Genomic DNA, 7,519 nt, shown 5'->3' with positions numbered 1-7,519 from the left:
AGTGGTTTCCAGAACAGCTATTAAGACTATCGCCTCCTCTGTTCATGTTCAGAAGTATGATGAACTTAGTTTTAGTGCTCATGGATAGGACCCAACATCAGTGCTGCTTTCTCAGCCTGTCAGGAGTTGTTTTGCCACTTCAATGGCTATACGTGATGAGGGCAAATATCTGCAAACTCGACGTCTGCGATCTTATCGGCACACAATCATTATCTCCGTGCAGGCCTGAGGGTTAAACCAGGTGTCCGAAGTACTTCATTCGTTTTTAGTCACTGTCATGATTTAGTACATTCACGATTATGTTATAAGTACGGGGCAAGAGTGTCTCTTGCAGTACTCCAGCAGGATATCATAAATTTCAGTTATCCATCGGCTGTAACTACTTTAGCCTTTGTGCTCGTTTAGATAACCTAATTGAGCGCACTATGGCTTCTGGATGCCATATGCTTTTTAATATCTTCTTGAGATAACCTCTTTGCACACTATCGAACGCACTTGTTGAAATCATTGAACACCATGGTGGCCTTAAGATTTTTGGCCTAGCACACCTACATAATTCTTCGTGAGCATGGAATGTGCGTTGTTGTAGAGCGCCCAGGTCTTAAAACCATTATGTTGTCTTTAAATTCCTCAAGACTTGGCCTTCATCATGTTCAGGCAACATTTTGTTCAGAAGTTTTACTGACTATCGATGTACAGTGATTTTACTCTTGTAGTTGTCGGGTCTTTGTGAGGTCCCCTTTCTTTGGCACTGGAATCATATATTACTGAGTTCAATGATCGGGCATGAGTCAATCACATAAAGCTTCGCTTGCAGAACTCAGGGATGGACGTCATCGATGGTCCACCCTCCTTCATCATCATTCAGGTGAGATACCATCATCACCCATTAGCTTTGCCTTAGACTATTGCTTTGTGGCAAGACGTAGTTCCTCACTATGGTGAACGGGCCTTCCTATTTATTCAGTGGAGGGTGTATATTCCTGATCGGAAATACTATTGTAGGGACTGTGGGAGGATGTCCAAGTAACACAGTGATGTGCTTCCATCAGTTCTCAGACGTTCTGTTGAGCTGCCCCTTCCACGAGTCCAAGTGGGATTTGTCCCCATGTGATAATATGCGTTGAAATGCTTCAGGATTCCTTGGTGCTTTACAAACGATAAGCAGTATCATCAAACTTTCCTGATCTTTCCCCTTTCAGGATCTCTTCCTATACCTTTTGTAGCATGCCTTTATCTATTCATTTTTAGTGGAGAATTCCCTCTCTCTTCATCTTCACAAGGCCCTGTGGTATTGGTCCTTGGCAAAGAACAGTCCTCCCCTTGCACTGTCTCTCTTGGGTCACTTTGAGGGGTCAATCTGCTTTTGTGAGTCTTCTTGGCTTAGGGCTATTGTTTGCCGCTCACAATAGCAACATAAGCTTCCGTAAGCTATCAGTGGCCCATCAATCTCTCTTTACCAGGACTGAGAATCTATTCGAACTTTCAATTGCATAATTTTTTTGATGCTCACCCAAAATCCGACTTCAGGGCACTATAATCATAGTTAACTTTTTCGGAGGCCTGTGCCTTGCCTAAAGCTAACTTTGATTTACACACTACAACTCTGTGATCAGATCCCTACGACTGAAAATGTGTTGTAATCTTCAGATGTTCTTTAATGAGGTTTTTCCTCTTCGCCGTATGAGGATATAGTCAATCTGACCTTTGTTAAGTGTTACCATCGGATAAGAAGGTCCACCTCTTGTTGACCTTATTTCTGATGCGGATATTGGTATTTCATTTCAACGCACTCCAGGGACAGTGATCTTAAGCAGTAGGCTTTATCCATTCCGATTGGTCGGAGTATGAAAGTACCACGGGAATCTTCTTCCAACTCTCCATTTCAAGCCGGGACGTAATATCTCCTCTGTGATCAGCAAAGGTGGTGCGCTGGCACATTCATTCATAGCATGTTAAGGGTGTTGTGAAATCCTCCGCTTCTTCTAAAATAGTGTTGCCCCTCGTAGGACTTTAGGCAGTTATAGTTGTGTGTCTGGGATTTTCCGTTGAAAGAGATAGTCAGCACCACTCTTGATGCAAAGGGTTTATTGTGGGCTGATTGCGCTGTATGCTCTTTAGTCAGCAAGAAAGCCCACTCCACCAGTGGCTGCTCTGCTCCATTCCACCATGCTGAAACAGGTACCAAGCTAACCCCATCATTGAACTTTTCGATCTGGTTCGGCTCTGGTGGACAATTCTATGTTCTTGGATCCCAAGGATCTCCATGCCACTCTCCAGAAACTGAGTCACGAGTTCAAGGCGCTTGTAACCTTCTCTAGCAGTTCGGACATTAAATGTTCCTACTAGAGCTACCTCACTACAAGAAACCAATGCATCCCCATCCTTTTTTTTGTTGTTTTATGTTATTTTTTGTGCCGGGTGAAGGAGCCGGCATATCATCTGTCACCCCTCTCCTAGGGAGTTTTAGGGTGAGAGAGTCATCAATCCGGTCCCCTCCGACATCTAAATCAGTGGTAGGGACTTTAACCCTAGTGTTATTATAAGACATCATCAAACTGGTGTCTCATGCGCAGTCCCCTGCACATCAGGCAAAGTGAGACACCTACTTAACGCCGGGCGCCACTTGAGCGTTAAATGACTTATCCATCTTGGCCACGTGAGTAACAACTTCCGCTAGAACACTTGTTGCTACTAATCAGTAAGAGTGGGTTTTGTGATGATGTCCTGTCGTTGTATTATTTCTTCTTTCTTCACCAATTCCAATAAATGACTATACGCTTTTGTCCCAAAGCTTAGGGAGATTAGAGTGTGAGCCAAGGCTCCACTTTTACGGGGGCTAACCTTCCCCCTGACTACCTCGTTACCCCAGGCATGGGGGGCCGATCCTGTTACCAGAGCGTGGTCCAGTTTACCTGGGTCATAGAAACAAGGTCAGAGGCAAACGGCCAATACCTCTTTAGCTACTGTTCACTCCACAGCCGGGGGAGTCACTGATTCTCTGCACCTCTCTTCTCTTGAGGTTTAGAGTTAGGAGACAATTATGTGATTCAATAATTGAAATCCACGGGGGTCAGTGAGCCTCCCGTCGCCCTTCGCTGCCCTTAGCCTGGAGATCACCACTGTTCATCCAGTTTCCAGTCTTCACCACGAGGAGGTAGCAGGATAGGACTTGTTGTGGAGAGGCTTCATCTTGCTGTTCGATGTGGTACTGGAAAAGGGCACCAACGGGGTAGCCCTTTTTCGAGGTTCTGGCTGCTGCAGGCAGATCCAGGGTCTCTATCCAGCGGTGACGCTTTGGGCCACCTGCGCTTCACACAACCATTGGAAGACCGAAAAATCTAATACCCCCCCCCCCCCCCTCAACTAAATCTAATACCCCCCCCCCCCCCAACCAAACAAATACCCCCTCCCCCCAGGTAGCAGCCCTGCCCCTCATGATAGCTCACTACAAACACCGGACGGGACTCTCAGAGAACGTCGCCAGCTGTCACATGGGCGGTATCTACTCCTCCTCTTTCTTCCTAGGCTCCTTCCTTGGTCCTCTCTGCGGTGGCTTCATCATCCACGTCTCCTCCTACGGGCTCAGCTGCACTATTTGTGGTATTTTACTCTTGGTATCAGTTCAGATAGTGATGGCAATCCATTTAACCAGTATAACATTGCTGAACCCGTGGCGGGCGTCGTGTGGTTTGTCTCAAGACATTTGCAATAATTAACAGTTGTTGTCTAATAAGATAGTTGTTAAGTTATCAGTTAGAGAGTTAGAGGAGAGGTAGAGGAGAGTTAGAGGAGAGTTAGAGGAGAGTTAGAGGAGAGTTAGAGGAGAGTTAGAGGAGAGTTAGAGGAGAGTTAGAGGAGAGTTAGAGGAGAGTTAGAGGAGAGTTAGAGGAGAGTTAGAGGAGAGTTAGAGGAGAGTTAGAGGAGAGTTAGAGGAGAGTTAGAGGAGAGTTAGAGGAGAGTTAGAGGAGAGTTAGAGGAGAGTTAGAGGAGAGTTAGAGGAGAGTTAGAGGAGAGTTAGAGGAGAGTTAGAGGAGAGTTAGAGGAGAGTTAGAGGAGAGTTAGAGGAGAGTTAGAGGAGAGTTAGAGGAGAGTTAGAGGAGAGTTAGAGGAGAGTTAGAGGAGAGTTAGAGGAGAGTTAGAGGAGAGTTAGAGGAGAGTTAGAGGAGAGTTAGAGGAGAGTTAGAGGAGAGTTAGAGGAGAGTTAGAGGAGAGTTAGAGGAGAGTTAGAGGAGAGTTAGAGGAGAGTTAGAGGAGAGTTAGAGGAGAGTTAGAGGAGAGTTAGAGGAGAGTTAGAGGAGAGTTAGAGGAGAGTTAGAGGAGAGTTAGAGGAGAGTTAGAGGAGAGTTAGAGGAGAGTTAGAGGAGAGTTAGAGGAGAGTTAGAGGAGAGTTAGAGGAGAGTTAGAGGAGAGTTAGAGGAGAGTTAGAGGAGAGTTAGAGGAGAGTTAGAGGAGAGTTAGAGGAGAGTTAGAGGAGAGTTAGAGGAGAGTTAGAGGAGAGTTAGAGGAGAGTTAGAGGAGAGTTAGAGGAGAGTTAGAGGAGAGTTAGAGGAGAGTTAGAGGAGAGTTAGAGGAGAGTTAGAGGAGAGTTAGAGGAGAGTTAGAGGAGAGTTAGAGGAGAGTTAGAGGAGAGTTAGAGGAGAGTTAGAGGAGAGTTAGAGGAGAGTTAGAGGAGAGTTAGAGGAGAGTTAGAGGAGAGTTAGAGGAGAGTTAGAGGAGAGTTAGAGGAGAGTTAGAGGAGAGTTAGAGGAGAGTTAGAGGAGAGTTAGAGGAGAGTTAGAGGAGAGTTAGAGGAGAGTTAGAGGAGAGTTAGAGGAGAGTTAGAGGAGAGTTAGAGGAGAGTTAGAGGAGAGTTAGAGGAGAGTTAGAGGAGAGTTAGAGGAAGTTAGAGGAGAGTTAGAGGAGAGTTAGAGGAGAGTTAGAGGAGAGTTAGAGGAGAGTTAGAGGAGAGTTAGAGGAGAGTTAGAGGAGAGTTAGAGGAGAGTTAGAGGAGAGTTAGAGGAGAGTTAGAGGAGAGTTAGAGGAGAGTTAGAGGAGAGTTAGAGGAGAGTTAGAGGAGAGTTAGAGGAGAGTTAGAGGAGAGTTAGAGGAGAGTTAGAGGAGAGTTAGAGGAGAGTTAGAGGAGAGTTAGAGGAGAGTTAGAGGAGAGTTAGAGGAGAGTTAGAGGAGAGTTAGAGGAGAGGTAGAGAGAGTTAGAGGAGAGATAGAGGAGAGTTAGAGGAGAGTTAGAGGAGAGTTAGAGGAGAGTTAGAGGAGAGTTAGAGGAGAGTTAGAGGAGAGTTAGAGGAGAGTTAGAGGAGAGTTAGAGGAGAGTTAGAGGAGAGTTAGAGGAGAGTTAGAGGAGAGTTAGAGGAGAGTTAGAGGAGAGTTAGAGGAGAGTTAGAGGAGAGTTAGAGGAGAGTTAGAGGAGAGGTAGAAGAGAGTTAGAGGAGAGATAGAGGAGAGTTAGAGGAGAGTTAGAGGAAAGTTAGAGGAGAGTTAGAGGAGAGTTAGAGGAGAGTTAGAGGAGAGTTAGAGGAGAGTTAGAGGAGAGTTAGAGGAGAGTTAGAGGAGAGTTAGAGGAGAGTTAGAGGAGAGTTAGAGGATAGTCAGAGGAGAGTTAGAGGAGAGGTAGAAGAGAGTTAGAGGAGAGATAGAGGAGAGTTAGAGGAGAGTTAGAGGAGAGTTAGAGGAGAGTTAGAGGAGAGTTAGAGGAGAGTTAGAGGAGAGTTAGAGGAGAGTTAGAGGAGAGTTAGAGGAGAGTTAGAGGAGAGTTAGAGGAGAGGTAGAAGAGAGTTAGAGGAGAGATAGAGGAGAGTTAGAGGAGAGTTAGAGGAGAGTTAGAGGAGAGTTAGAGGAGAGTTAGAGGAGAGTTAGAGGAGAGTTAGAGGAGAGTTAGAGGAGAGTTAGAGGAGAGTTAGAGGAGAGTTAGAGGAGAGTTAGAGGAGAGTTAGAGGAGAGTTAGAGGAGAGTTAGAGGAGAGTTAGAGGAGAGTTAGAGGAGAGTTAGAGGAGAGTTAGAGGAGAGTTAGAGGAGAGTTAGAGGAGAGTTAGAGGAGAGTTAGAGGAGAGTTAGAGGAGAGTTAGAGGAGAGTTAGAGGAGAGTTAGAGGAGAGTTAGAGGAGAGTTAGAGGAGAGTTAGAGGAGAGTTAGAGGAGAGTTAGAGGAGAGTTAGAGGAGAGTTAGAGGAGAGTTAGAGGAGAGTTAGAGGAGAGTTAGAGGAGAGTTAGAGGAGAGTTAGAGGAGAGTTAGAGGAGAGTTAGAGGAGAGTTAGAGGAGAGTTAGAGGAGAGTTAGAGGAGAGTTAGAGGAGAGTTAGAGGAGAGTTAGAGGAGAGTTAGAGGAGAGTTAGAGGAGAGTTAGAGGAGAGTTAGAGGAGAGTTAGAGGAGAGTTAGAGGAGAGTTAGAGGAGAGTTAGAGGAGAGTTAGAGGAGAGTTAGAGGAGAGTTAGAGGAGAGTTAGAGGAGAGTTAGAGGAGAGTTAGAGGAGAGTTAGAGGAGAGTTAGAGGAGAGTTAGAGGAGAGTTAGAGGAGAGTTAGAGGAGAGTTAGAGGAGAGTTAGAGGAGAGTTAGAGGAGAGTTAGAGGAGAGTTAGAGGAGAGTTAGAGGAGAGTTAGAGGAGAGTTAGAGGAGAGTTAGAGGATAGTCAGAGGAGAGTTAGAGGAGAGGTAGAGAGAGTTAGAGGAGAGATAGAGGAGAGTTAGAGGAGAGTTAGAGGAGAGTTAGAGGAGAGTTAGAGGAGAGTTAGAGGAGAGTTAGAGGAGAGTTAGAGGAGAGTTAGAGGAGAGTTAGAGGAGAGTTAGAGGAGAGTTAGAGGAGAGTTAGAGGAGAGTTAGAGGAGAGTTAGAGGAGAGTTAGAGGAGAGTTAGAGGAGAGTTAGAGGAGAGTTAGAGGAGAGTAGAGGAGAGTTAGAGGAGAGATAGAGGAGAGTTAGAGGAGAGTTAGAGGAAGTTAGAGGAGAGTTAGAGGAGAGTTAGAGGAGAGTTAGAGGAGAGTTAGAGGAGAGTTAGAGGAGAGTTAGAGGAGAGATAGAGGAGAGTTAGAGGAGAGTTAGAGGAGAGTTAGAGGAGAGTTAGAGGAGAGGTAGAAGAGAGTTAGAGGAGAGATAGAGGAGAGTTAGAGGAGAGTTAGAGGAAAGTTAGAGGAGAGTTAGAGGAGAGTTAGAGGAGAGTTAGAGGAGAGTTAGAGGAGAGTTAGAGGAGAGATAGAGGAGAGTTAGAGGAGAGTTAGAGGATAGTCAGAGGAGAGTTAGAGGAGAGGTAGAAGAGAGTTAGAGGAGAGATAGAGGAGAGTTAGAGAGTTAGAGGAGGATGTTAGGAGAGTTAGAGGAAAGTTAGAGGAGAGTTAGAGGAGAGTTGAGGAGAGTTGGGAGAGTTAGAGGAGAGTTAGAGGAGATTAGGGAAGTGAGGAGGTTAGAGGAAGGTAAAAGGTTGGGAGAGGTGTGGGGTTTGGGAGTTAAGGGAAATTAGAAGTTAAGGGAAAGTTTGGGAATTAAGGGAAGTTTAAGAGTTAAAAGGTTAAAAATTAAGGGGGGGTTAGGGAA

The sequence above is a fragment of the Bolinopsis microptera genome, chromosome 6 (assembly GCF_026151205.1).
Source record: "Bolinopsis microptera isolate Bmic1 chromosome 6, MBARI_Bmic_1.0, whole genome shotgun sequence".
Lineage (NCBI taxonomy): Eukaryota > Metazoa > Ctenophora > Tentaculata > Lobata > Bolinopsidae > Bolinopsis > Bolinopsis microptera.
Note: the sequence above shows the minus strand (reverse complement) of the source record.